Below are 14,261 nucleotides of genomic sequence, written 5' to 3'. Positions count from 1 at the left end.
GGATTTCCTATTTTTGGAAACCACTTCTCCATTGCAAGGTGATTGTGTTATTACAAGTCGGAGTTAACCCAGGGGAAATTCAACTTAACCCATGCATCCCAGGAGACAAGTGGGCCCCCTCTGAGGTTTTTCAAGAAGCACATCATGACATTCATCAAAAAGGGAATAAAAATGCCCAAGCGGAAGAAATCAGCTGAGCTCAAAACTAAGACATTTGTATAGGAGTTTCCTGAGCCTTTTTTACTCCCCTTACATGAAACATAATGGAAAGCAATTAACCTGCTTAAGGATATGCTTGTTTAAGACCCTATCTGACTCTAGGTGACATCAATGGCAAAACTCCCATAAACTTCAATGCTCGCAGAATCAGGCACTTCTTGCGTCACCACCTCTCACTGGGATCATTAAGCACCTGCTGAGTTTTCTCATCATGACCACGATTATCCTCGGAAACGGTCATTGGCCAGTTCTGCTCTGAATGGAATGAGCATTTACATACCAGCAACAATAATGGCACAGTAGAAATGAGTGTACAGTGTCTGTGCGTCTCATAACCCCCGGGAGTGCTGTATCCAAGATCTAAAACAACAGGCTAGAACGATAGCCGCGCTTATCACAAGTGACTTGAAAGACATAAGGTACGTAATTCCAAAGCACTAGTGACTTCAGCTAGCCTCAGGATTAATAATGCATCTTGTTACTACAGTCAGGAAGAAGTAAATACAATCTGGGCCAAGTTCATCCCTGGTTAATACATCAGGGAATGATCTGGCCCATTTTAAGTTTCTCAATTTGTTTTACTGTTTAAAAGGCAACTGTGCTTGTATCTGAGCAAAAGAACAAGATTTATATAACCAAACATATATAATTCATGGATTGTATCGTGCTAATGAAAATGTAATGGGCTTGTGGCTGTGACCTTACATAAAACCATGCGCTTTTACTGTTCGTAACTGCCGTTTGTTTTAGGAGTTACATGGAAATTAACGACACTGAGGATGCCAAGGCTGCTTGAGTCTGTGAGACTGGGTTTCTGATGGGGCTGGATAATCACTCCCTTCCCCTCCACAATGACTTCCCTTCACTTTCCTCATCAGATTCCAGGTTCTTGCCCTCTCCTTCAAGGCTCTGTCCACAAATCTGATTTCATCCAAAGGACCCTCCCCATTTCCTACCCTCCATCTTCCCACTTTCTCCTCTATATGCCCTCCTCAAGCAGTATTGTCAGGCCCATTGGTTGAAGCAGCCTCCCACTTTCCATGCCCCAACCATTTCCCCTTTCCTCTTCAAAACCCACCCTAAGAAGGACTTTCCTTGTGAGTCCTTCCTACATCAGTCTTCTGTGTATCATATGCACTTATCTCTGACCATGTCTTGCATCTGTACTGTTCTCTTGTGTGTGGTCATCTTGTGCCTGACTTCAATTGTAAGTACACTGGGGAAGGGAGATCATGTGTTTCGTAAAGGGCTATGTATCTTGATGGTACTAGAGATCTAATGATTCAGGATTTGTAATGAAGGGGAGATGAGATTGAAATGTAAGCTGAAGGACAATGTGGCAGTAACTTTTGCCTGATTATAACAGAAGGCATAATGGACAAAGCAATAGCTAAGAGCAGTGTCTGTTTCATAGTCCTAGCCCCGTGAAATCAAACTATGGAAGAAGGCTTGGATGGCCCAATTCATCCTTTGTGGAACTCCACTGATGTCCATAGAGCACCCCCCGGGATAAATGTGGTCCATCCATCATGTCGGTTTCACCCTTGGCAATTTGCTCAGTACATTATCCTGTATTCTTAGCAGTTCTGTAGAACAACCGCACTGACTTCAGTCTGTGGCTGGTGGAGTCCTCATGGAAATTCTAGCAGACTCCATCCGAGCCTATCCATTGCTCTCTGGTATTTCCCGGGGGTCTCGGATGCATTTCTTCTGAAGGACCAGGAGTCCAAAAGAGTCGTTGGCCTGCTTTAAGAGCTAGCTGGCCCACTGGAACCAGGAGGAAATTTTACATCTGGAATTTCCACTGGAGAGTGTAAATGAAAAGAATTTGGCCAAGTGTTTGGTCAAATCAACCAAGATTCTTTCTCACCAAGATCTCCAAAAGTTCCACACAAGTAAAAATGTAGAAATGTATGCACCATTATCTACAGTGTTCAGAGTGTACTGCATGCGTTTGTGCTAATAGGACATATATTCCATAGGAATCAAAGCACTGACTTATTTGGTATGTGTTTGAAGCAGCATATTAGCAGGCTGTGAACTATGTTTTCCTCACAGTGTATTTATCCCGCAGCATTCTGAAATCTTAACAAACTGTATCAGAACTTTACACAGAGGTTGCTTTACTCACAGGCCACCAGGCAGTCAACTCTGGAGTGGAACATGGCAACTCTTTAACAGTGTGCAGCAATATTAAATACCCATTTAAGACAGCAAACCAAGAATAGTATCCAACTGAAACAGCAGGAGGCATTTTGGCCAGCAGAATGTAATTACCCAAGTTGGAATTTGGCCAAGACATGCTAAAACAAGCGCTACGGGACATTTAATCTTCACAAATGGTCAAACCCTGTTCTTAGGGAGAGATTTTTAAAGGCACAAGTAGGAGTTAGGTGCAAATTCCAATCACACTCTGAGGCCACCAGAAATTGGTTGTGAGAACCCCTGCTTTAGAGGCAAAAGTTAGGCCTAATTGTTTTAAAAAGTTTTTCTGTATTTAAAAAAATGTTTTCTCCTTTCTTTTCTTTATAGCTACATACAGCATAGTGCAGGGTTTCCAGGTAGGGATAGATTTAAAATCCCAAACAAATAAATCTCATTATTGGCATGCCACAGTATGAATGCCTGTCTATCATCTGCATATCTATAGGGAAGCTATATGAAGCTATATAGGGAAGCTATATGATTTTTACATGCACAAAAGTTCCATAGATCTTTTTAGAGAGCTTCCTGCTTCCTTGATAAGGGTCCAGTCTTGCAACATACTGAGCAGTCTGACCGTTTTTATGTTCTTAAGTGTACCTGGCTTAGTAGGAAAACCCATCCCTCATTTGTAGAGCTATGGTTACCGCGGAAGGGAATACAGCCAGACTTGGGCATTTTCACGGTTGAATAATCCTAAGCAAGTTTCTCTTCTGTGCTAGCCTGTCTCTTGCAGTTTTCCACATTTGCTGACTCACAAATCCCTCCACGTGGCTGTCTTCAGTAATGTCTTTACCCAATAATCTGAGCATTAACTACTGCTAGCTACTAAGCTCCTGTTAGGAGATCTGACTACTAAGGCACTCTTGCACGCTATTGCATTCTATTAAGAGGGGGCTAAAGTGTATAGATTTATCGTCTGACATCTGTTGTGTAGTATTCATGATCTGGTTATTTCCAAGGGCTGGTCTACCACTGCCAACCAGAGGCATCTAATTCTACCCTACCTCGTTTGCCTTGGTGAATCACATTCTTCAGCTGGGAATAGCGGTAGTGATTGATTTTTTGAGCTGTCACACTGTCTGCCTTAGTGCAACTGCCCATAGCACCCAATGCCTTTGTCTTCTCAGGGCCAGAGGTGGGCTTGCCAGCCGTTTCTCAGCACGTTTTATTCATTAGTATAATGATTATAATAAGTAATGGGATAGAGCCTGGTGACTACACAATCTGCCCTCGACAAGAGGAAGCCTCGGTAGGAAATTGTGACTCAAAGAGGCAGACGCTGGGAGACAGTAAATGGGGCTGAGTCTGTGCCTGGGAAAATGTATGCTTCCCATTGCACCAGCACATCTGCGTTGCCAGGCGTGTTGGGGACCACACTCAAGCAACTGCCCACTTCCTATCCTATTCCCATTTCCTTCCACCCCCTGCATGCTGGCCAGGGGCGAATAGCTGTGTGAGGAGCTTATTTCCCCTTCCCCTTTGCTACTCTTTTACCCACTGTGTCACTGCACAAGCCAGGCGACGGTTTAATCGCTGTTATCTGCCTGGCAGCAGCTCTAAGTTGCTTTGCTCTCTGGGGCTGGCCCAGAGAGTCAGAGAGCCAGAACAAGCTCCCAGACCCCCTTCACCTCTCCTGCGCTGAGCAGGAGAGAATCAGCCCTGGTGTCAGTAATGCAGAGCCACTTTAAGAGCCTGAAGACCTCTCTCGGCCCCTTTGAAGTCCTTGAGGGCAGACCCAGCTGCTCTCTGCCCTTCCCAGATATGAGGGGTGGAAAGGCTCCTAATTCTAGTCTAGGCTCTCCCTGGGTCTAGAGCAGATATCAACCGAGATGTAGTTTAGCCTGCATCCATCACAGGTTGGGTTGTGTGTTTGTAGATTTCACAGGCAGGGTGTGGCTCATAGGTACCCTTGGCTGGTGCCCTGGGAAGAGCTGTTCAAGTGAGTTGTATTCACCTCCAAGGTAGTGCTGCCCATCTGACCTTTTCCCCTCACAGTTTGAAATGGATGCCGTTTTTTTCCTCGTAGCTTGCCCTACAGTATAACACAGTGTTGCTGTGAACTGATAAACGGCTGTTATGTTCCACCCTGGAGATGGTGAGTGGGATAAGTACCATCAACGTGTAAGTCCTAATTATTGATTTTTGTAGCAAGTTCTACACTCCTGTGCTCCTTCCATAGCCAGCAGAGTTCACCTGACAGAATAGATTGATCAACCCTGCTGCCACAATAAGAAGAAAGAAATCTCTCTGGGTGCCAATAAGAGTTTTACTGAACTAACATCTAAAAGATCAATATTAGTGCATCAAGACCCCAGAATCACTGTAGGAACGGTCTTACATTTTATTGTGTAGAGGTTGCTCAGACAGTCACAACATAACTTCACAGTTTGCCTTGATTAACTTACAATTTCCAGAAGAAAACACTCTGAGCTGTTCCTCAAACTACTCCTATTGATTTTCTGCTGTGCTAATTTTCAACTTCTTACTTTGTTTTTTTTGTTTTGTTTTGTTTGTTTTTTTAATTCTCCCTTTCCAATATGTCAAGCAAGTAAGACCGTCACAACCAGAAGAGTCTGGAAACCAACCAAGGCATGTCTTCTAGACAGAGTCAGAGGAGACTTTTTGGCTGCACTTCTCTATTTGCTGTTTCAGCTGATATGATCAAGAAAAAAATCCCCACCAGTACAGCTGGTTCCCCTTTCAGCAGAAGGGTGCATATCTGCAAACAGATTGTTTCATAATTTCTACCCACCACACCCATTAGTGTAAATTCTCAGATGTACCCAGATGAAGTCCAATTTCAGCCAATGGCCAGATCCTCAGCTGATGTAACTAATGGAATTATACTGATTTACATCGACTTACATCAGATCTAGCCCCAAATCTCTGGCAGGTAGTACAATCCTGAACGATATAGCCATTCAGCTGCTGACAAGTCAACATGACCAGAGAAATGAAGGGAGGTTTTTTCCAGAGGCAGAAGCAGTAGAAATTCATGATTGCTAAGACTTGGCATACACCATTGAATTTGTGATGGTGTGGGAGGACGGTGTAGGACTGATGCATCTTTCAGTTTCTGGTTTTGGGGGAGCAGGCAGCACTGAAGAGCACTCAGGGCAGTGAGAAGAGGTGACGAAAGACTCAGGATGTGTCTCACGCGAGACAGAGCTATGTGTAACCGTGTTAATTGGATAGGTGTGGCAGACCCAAAATAATGAGGTATTGAAAGGCTTCCTGCCATTAGGATGGGCAGATTCAAACTTGTGCTCAGCGCTCAATGCAGGAAGCGTGATGACTGGACTCGTCACTGTGTGTGTAAATATCAAACTCCTAGATAACCTCAGAGCCATAAGAACAGGAGGACAATGGAGCAAACTGCCTAAGGAAGTCATGAAATCTCCGTCAGTGGAGGAATTCAGAAGGAAGCTGGATGGCCATCTGTCTTGGATGGTTTAGACACAACAAATCCTACATCTTGGCAGGGGTTAGACTCGATATCCTTGCAGTCCCTTCTAGTCCTACAGTTCTATGATTCTGTGATTACATTATCCCATGCACACATGTGGTTCCCCTCTCCTGGGTCAGAGCAGGAGGCGCAGATGGAGGCATTACAAATAAACTTGCGCGATCTGAGACTGCTGCCTGGCCTTTATGTTCTGTGATGAGACAAAAGGTTAGCATGGGATGGAAGCTTCCTACTAAGATTCTGGCACCCTCCAAACTCACAGCGAGATCTCTGACAGGAGTCAAGAAGCAGCCTAGTACGCTGGGCATTTGTATGGCCTCAGCAATTAGAGACCCCACCCCAGCAAACTGTTCCATTGTCCGAGAGACAAGGTGGATGAGGTAACATATTTTATTGGGTCAGCTTCTGTTGGTGAAAGAGACCAGCTTCATGAGGTGACCTGAGGAAGACATCTGTGTCGCTCAAAAGCTTGTGTCTCTCACCAACAGAAGTTGATCCAATAAAAGACATTACCTCACCCGCCTTCTCTCTAATATCCTGGGACCAACATGACTACAACCACATCGTATATCCCCTTGTCTGGCAGGAACGATCTGACTCAGTGATCTCAGCAGGAAAAGCCTGTTAATCAATAGGTGGGGAAACACCTGACACTCTGATTGACTCTGATCATTTGATTCAATGGGAGTTACGCTCCCTGGGCGCCGGAAACAAAGGATTCACACGAAGGCTATCTCTGGCCCATCTGTTCTGAAGCTCTTTCCATCCTGGGTGGAAAATAAATAAAGAAAAGCATTAAACAATTTGTGAACGTATTTGTGTTCGTTGTCTGGGCTTGTCTATGAATCCGTTAGCGTTTGTGATCGGGGTTGCCATGGCAATCACTGAGGATTTGTGAATGGGGGTAGATATTTAAAGCAATATACGTGTCAGTGCATGGGACCAGTCTGGCGCCTATGTATCTTTAGCACACCCATCACCATGGTATTTAGGTACCAGTTAGTGAGTCTGCGACATCTCTAAGCAGATGATGTTAATGTCACAATGTTAATTGTGAGAGGCTTGCTGTTTTGAAAACTATTAGCACTAGTGAAGCCTTTTTAACAGTGAATCCTGCTTCAGGCCCTGTTCATGAGATGTGCTGCACATCGAGCTACCGATATTGGAAACAGAGGGAACTGAAGTCACTTAGCCCTGAGCAGAATTGGGTCCTGAGAGAAGGTTCTTTAACGGCCGTACCAAAATCGTTTCCTCAGTGTTGATAAACACAGCAATCTTAGGGACCGATCCTGCACCCGCTGAAGCCAAAGGAAGTTTTACCAGGAGCAGGATGGACCCGGGATGAGTGAAATACTAAAAATCTAAAACCTTCAGTAACAAACAGCTGCCAGCGGGCCAATCCTGTGAGGTGCTGAGTGCCCACAACTCCTGCTCACTTCAGTAGGGTCTGAGCGTGGCCAGCAGCTCACCATTGGCGCTCGCCATCCCAGAGTTTGTAAAGATGAATGATGTTATCCAGCAGACGCTTTCTTCGAGGTCAGATACAAAGGAAGCCTCTAGTTCTGTGTTGCTCTACAGAACACAAGTATCCCATGGCAACTTTTATTCTTCAATTTATAGAGAAAAACCTTTAGAGCACGGCAACGGAGCCTTGGAGGTGGGTGTACAGTCACAGCCATGACATGTTTCTCTCTGGGGTATTTGTATTTCCCTGACAATTCCTGGCGCAGTTGTTTGCATGAAGGTTGATGCCAACCTGCATTGCACAGCCACATCTCTGAGCAGAGACCTTACGATGTCCCGCACCCGTCCAGGCTCTGAAGGGCTGCGAAGTTCCACTTCAGTGATTGTATATTGAAAAAATATTGGCTGCATAGAGCTTCTGCAGAGCACAGTTACAAGGGGCAGAAAGAAGGTCTGCAAGGGAATTGACTGTAGCTCCCTGGTCCTGGGGCTGGTTCTTTACTAGTCTTGAACCTGGTGTGGACCAGAACAGCTTTGGTGTACCCTAAGGGCCATCCACCAGACAGTGAGAGCTGGAATGCATGTAAAGGACCGAAGCGGGGATGCGGGAGCGAGGTCTAGGCTGGCTGGGCACTTCCCTCTGCAGTTGCTTTCTGAACTATAGCTACTTTCTAGAGTGGGTCAGAGAATCTGGCTCATAACATTTTTTACTTCAGGTATACCCTTCTATCTTGGCTCTAGAAAACCTGCTTGTGGGCAGCATGGCGTTGCATGGTGAGGATCCAAAATCGGCATGATTTAGGGATTATTTCCTAGGAGCAGGTTTTTGAGGTTTTCAAAGAGAGACATGATCTAAAGTGAGAGCCAGGACTCCTGAGTTCTAATCCCTTCTGCGACACTGACTCCTTCAGTGGCCATGGGGTAGTCTCTTAATTTCTCCATCCCATCGGTAATGGAGAAAATACTTGCAGGGGGTCAGATCCTGCAGTCCTTACTTAGGCAAATCAGCCACTGAAGCCAATGAAATTTTTGTTTGAATGAGGATTGCAGAATTTCCTCTTCGTGAAAACCCATTGGAAGACCACAGTGTAAGTGGCAGCAGATTTTGACTCACTGTTTGTAAAGAGCTTGGAAGATGGAATTCCCTGTCTAGATGGTTGGGGTTGTTGTTATGGTGAGACTAGGAAAGATGCTGTCTCCAAGAGGCGAATGCTTTGTGCTCCTTCTGCTTGAACCATTTGCGTTGTGTGGTGGCTCTGTAAAAGCAGCATAGCAGCATTGCTCTGACCACTGAGGAACTTTTCCTAATGCCAGAGACAAAACCATCCTTTTGTACCGTTTCAGAACACACTTTCTTCTATAGAGTGGGCAGGGAGGTTCTCTTGTGAACTCTCCTCCATTGCCATAGAGTTGGCCTAAACGTTGACTCAGAAGCCAAACGTTTTTCAATCCTAAATTACAAAGAGCGCTTCTTTTAGCCCGGCTCTTGTTTAACGTTAACCCTGAGACGGTGGTATTTTAAGAACCCCCTGCATCCAGCTTGATTTGTCTTGCCGTACACCCTGGAAGGTCAGTGATTGTTAGTGTTAGGCTTCGCACCGCATTAGACATATGTGGTGTGAAATCAGCAGACTCTCCAGCTGAGCAAATTGCTGGGTGTTGCAGTGAAATTGCATTTGGGGCTGTGGTCACTGACTACTCTACTGAGAAAGAGACAAATCCATCCCTCAGGAGAGCCCTGCCAAGGAAGTTTAGTGGATGCCAGCTGTCAGGGTGGGAACCGCACTGTAATTGGAGCGATTAAAAGCTCACAATGGCAACAGCCACACTTCTCTATTTAAGGTGGAATGAAGCTGTCTTTTCATAGCGCTCTCTAAAGCTTGCAAATTTTGCGTGGACATTTTTAATCCTCCAAAGCCCAGTCCTAGGCGCTGGCATTAAAGGAACACTTCCCTTTTGTTTTAAATTATCTTTTGCTTTGGAGACTGAAACAGAAAGGGGCCTGTTAACTTGGATGCAATCTACCGATGTCATGTTAAGTATTGATCTTGTACCAAGGGCTTGGGTTTTAAAACACTCCTGTGCTTAGATATAGCAGAAGAGTAATGGTATTTTTTATCACCCCAGCAGTGAGGTGATTTTGAGACATTTCTCACGTCAATGCTGGGAAATGGCAGCTTCTCCAACTGTACTGGATAGGACTCCCAATATTATGACTGAAGAGACAAAGGATCACATCGTAAATTAGCGTAGCACCACTGAAGTCAACAGAGTGATGGTGATTTATAACAGCTAAGCATCTGGCTCAAAGTATGCCTTGGCTTGTGGGGATTTACACAAGCTAATGATCTGGACCAAAGTGTGTGTGGAGAGGGATATAAAGGAGCTCTTTCTGAATACCAGCATGTTGGCAGGTTTGCATTTTTTTTTGAAGAATTTCTCCCTCTCCCTGAGGAACTCCTTGATATAAAATAGACCCCAAGATAACTGAAAAGCACCATCCTCTTCCTCCAGTTACTTCCTCTCCAGCACATTTCATGCAGGTTAAAAATAGCCATAAGCCGTGGGTTAAGTAAGCTTCTTATATTTGAGGAACTTGCTCGGAGCTAACAAAGGCAGCAAAACTAAGACGCCATAAAATGCCTTAGGTTTCAGAAGCTGAGATTTGAATAATTTTACGAGTGTCTTTTCCATGTGTCAAGAGGGAACTCGGTAGAATTGAAATGACTGTCGCGCAGGGTGAAGTAGATCTGAATAAAGGAAATGTATGGAAATAGGGTGTGGGTGTCTAGTTCCCTTTTTTGACTTTCTCTGTCAAGATGAGGTTAAATTCCTTTTCTAGTCTAACTGGAAGCAGTTTGAAAATTCCTTTCTAGGTTATGGTCAAAATCTCTTTTGATGCACCTCTGAGCAATACGTCAGAGGAGGATGCTAACTTACAAACTGGTCACGTTCTGTTACACAGCCTAGGGGAGGAATAACATTTTTAGCATTTAATATTTCTAAGAGAGAATTGGGAAATTGTCATGCCTCTTCCTATTCACCCACTTGGTTTTCAAATTCATTTCCATTGTTAGCTGTTTTCTGAGCGGTAGCTCAAGTTAAACTAGAAGTGGAGTCCAGTGGATAGGCACTGGACTAAGAGATGGAGAGATAAGGGTCTACACCAGCTGTGCTCCTGGTTTGCTATGACGCTTTGAGCAAATTGCTTTGCCCGTCTCTGAAAAAAAGCCAGGGAGTGCTAATGATCCTTACTTTCCTTTGCGAAGCACTGTGAAATCTATGTAAGAGCTAAGGCCCCAATCCTGAAAGGAGCTCCTTTGGAGGCTTGGAGACTAACGTATTATTAGACTTGCTTTCTTTCATAATCCTTATGGCCAATTTTGATCTCAGGTCACTGTCATGGGGGGAATTGTTCTCCAAAGTAACCTATCAAATCCATTTTCTTCCCCTGTACAGCACTGGGGAAGATGATAAAACACTGTTTTGTAATCATTTTAGCTAGGATTAAACAAACGTGATTAAAAATTAAGAAGTAGGCTGGGAAGGGCGTTGGTTTTCCTCTAGCTTTGCTGATTTCAAGGTAGACAGCACAAGAGCTCTTAACAAGGACTTCTTAAAGCACAGACAGCCTCCAAGTGGGAGACTCGTGAGAACTGGGGAATAGAGGAACGTTTTTCTTTTCTTGCTTACATACATGATTTCACCTGAGTCTCATCAAAGTCCCTTTTATACAGAGAATATTCAGCTTCTGCTGAACCCTGACGTGCAAACGAGCTAGCAACAAGCAAGATTTGCTTTTGATCAATATGAAATGATTAAAACAATGAGAGTTCTGTAGCACTTTACAGATTAACAAATTTAATTTCAGCAGGCATAAGCTTTCGTGGGCTTCAGTTCACTTCCTCAGATGCAGCTGGTAGAAATAACACAGCAAATATTGGCAACATATATATATATATACATACATATCCAAAGGCATAGACAACAATGGGGTAGATGGATGAAAGCTGGGTACTTGAGGTCTAATGACAACCATTGAGTAGGAGGTGAGAATGGGTGACCAGAGCAAATTACTTCTTGTCATGAGATAGCCATCCCAAATCCCTGTTTAAACCCAGTTTAAATGTGTCAAGTTTGCAGATAATTTCTAACTCAGCAGTTTCTCTTTGAAGTCTGTTTTTGAAATTTTTTTGTAGAAGTACAGCAACTTTCAGATCAGAGACAGAGTGTCTTGGGAGACTGAAGTGTTCTCCGACTGGTTTATGGATGTTATTATTTTTTATGTCTGATTTGTGTCCATTTATCCTTTTGCGAAGTGATAGTCCAGTTTGGCCAATGTACATGGCAGAGGGGCTTTGCTGGTGCTGGTGTTTTTGCGGTATACAGACTAACACGGCTACCCCTCTGGAACTATTCTACATGAAATGGTTAGTTGCCTTGGAGATAGTCAAATATAGAGATAGAGTCTTACATTGATTAGGACCTTACTACACACTAACCACCCCGAAAAATCAGTGGGATTCTTACTCTTTATAGAAAGGTAATACTCAGCATGACCGTGCTGCAACAGGACCTGCACAGATAAATCACAAAGAGGAAACAGTTGCCCGGGTCATCATGTTTAGAAACACCTTTCTTTAAAAGATATCTACAGTGCCTTCCTTTCAGAATGCTTTGATCAAGGGTCAGGAGTAGTTACATTTCTTATCAAGCACAAATGGAGGGGTAAAATCCTGAATTATTTTTAGGTTCCCAACAGTTTTGCTGGTGGAATTCATTAGCCATAAGTTAATGCGGAATAGAGGACTCTATTGATAAAAGATGTTATGCCCACACACATACACTGCAACATTCCTGATCTCTGACACTGTGGCATTATAACAATTTTCATCTCACTGAACAGAGAAGTGGCTCATCATATCAGATGATATCTTACAAATGGGAGAGTTGCATGAACCAAAAGGCTCGGGCAATTGTATTGAGGATGAGATAAGAGAGATTCCTATCTGATAAAACACTCCTTAAACTGCACGTACTCTCGGTGGAAATTGGTCTCAAAGAATCGCAGGGTTTGTCAGACGCCAATAATGGGATTTAACTGTTCACAGGAGAGCTTTGTTTAAATACATTAACAATACGTTGCTTGCTTTGCAGGAGTGGATCAGTGTGTTTCAGTGCTAGATAGTGGCCTCAGAACGCAAACCAAGGTGAAATGGTCTCTATTGCACGAGTCTATTAAGAAGCCAGCTGAGGATGGGATAAGTGAGATCCTCCCAAAGCAGCACAACCTGATCTGATATTCCCTAGTGTTTGATGGAAGATCTGCCAGACCAAAGGTGACTGAAACTCAGAAGCAAAACCATAGTAAATGGCTGAGATTCATTTCCTAGAGGAAATGCTCGCATCGCCCATTCCCAGCACATGTGCCCCAGCAAACCACAACTGCATTGTACCGCTCCATGCAGCGTCACATCCTGACAAGAGCAGGAAGGTTACAGGAAAGTGAGGCAGGTGGGGCTGGTTAATGTGTACTCTCTTTTAGCCAAACGGAAATCACTTCCTCGTGCATGGCTTGCACTTCGCCGCAACCGACCCCTCTGAGACCCACCTCTGAACTCTTGCCTGGGTTTGTAACCATGTTGACCCAGTTCATGTTAAGCCTTGACATATTTATGTGCTTTTCAAATCACTGTGATGGCTTTTCCTGTCCATTTTCTAATAACACAGCCAACAGCACCAACCCGTCGCTGAGTGACATGCACTGAGTGCTCTGATCTGTGTGAAAGTTATAGAACACCCTAAAAAATTAAAACTCCCAAAAGGTTTTGTGCATCACAGCCTGGCGCATGATTACTGGACTGTTAAAGTCCTGAAGTTAGCTGGCAGGTAAATATTTCAGAGGGTTGTAGTTTTTTGGCCCCACCCCCTCCAATCTTCTTCCTTAAAAATGTAAGCAGGAAAGATCTTACAAATCCTGGAAAAGGACAGTGCCTGCTTGCATATATCAATAATAACTGGGGAGGCTGAGGTTTTCAGTTGGCTGCTGTGCAGAGAGGGATTTCTGCTGCTCTCATGCAGCTCTTGAACTGAGAATTGGGGATGACAGTTAATTTAACAACATGACTGAACAAACTTGAAGCAGAACAACTCAGAGCCGTCACAACAGAGGAGTTCCCTCAGTCTGTGGTATTATAGACCAATAAGTTGGGGTCTGTATCTGGATAACGGTAGCACATCCCACATGAAATTTGATAATCCAGACCCTCCTTCGAAAAGAAAAGTATAGGGTGGACAGAAGGAAACATGTTGTATGCAATGTTGTAGCCGTGTCGGTCTCTGGATAGTAGAGAGACGAGGTGGGTGAAATCATATCTTTTATTGGACCAACTTCTGTTGGTGGAAGAGACAGCTTATCTCTCTCATCAATAGAAGCTGGTTCAATAAAAGATATGACCTCAGCTACCTTGTCTCATAGAAGGATACATGATTAATGTAAGACTCTCAGGTGAAGGACATGCTCATACCAGTCTATTGGAGAAAAGTACTAGGCAATAAAGTAACTTGATCCTTTTTTCCTCAGTTATTAGTTGGTGTCTTGATATCTTTGCATGATTTCTTAGCTGGCTGAAAATTGCTGGGTTCCAACAAGAGCGTTGCAGTTCTAATGGTTTAGAGTGCATAAAACTGGAATTAAGGAAGGCACCCATCTGTTGAAAAGGACAAGTCACAGAAAGAGACTGTAGCAACCATTGTCACTTTCCTTAAAAAGGGGATTGAACATTAAATTAAGAATGTTGTCTACATTCAGCAGATGTTGAAAGCTGATTCTTTCTTGTGTCTCAAAAGGTCTGAAGTGAGTTGGTGCCTTGTCATTAAATGTTGTAGTTCTATAGCAGCCATGATG

At 43.9% G+C, this 14,261-nt stretch overlaps 1 protein-coding gene across 1 annotated transcript in view; it reads left to right on the top strand.

Moving 5' to 3' along the window:
* Positions 1-572: 572 nt before the first annotated feature.
* MEAK7 (MTOR associated protein, eak-7 homolog) overlaps positions 573-14,261 on the top strand; it is a 52,980-nt gene continuing 39,291 nt past the window's right edge. The window contains exon 1 of the mRNA XM_067540184.1: positions 573-638. The gene's annotated coding sequence lies outside the window, so the exon portion shown is untranslated. The remainder of the gene's footprint in view (positions 639-14,261) is intronic.

This window comes from Emydura macquarii, unplaced genomic scaffold (assembly GCF_026122565.2).
Source record: "Emydura macquarii macquarii isolate MOO-44397 ecotype Brisbane River unplaced genomic scaffold, CSIRO-AGI_Emac_v2 contig_561, whole genome shotgun sequence".
NCBI classification, from domain to species: Eukaryota; Metazoa; Chordata; order Testudines; family Chelidae; genus Emydura; species Emydura macquarii.
This window is presented reverse-complemented; position numbering and strand designations above follow the sequence as displayed.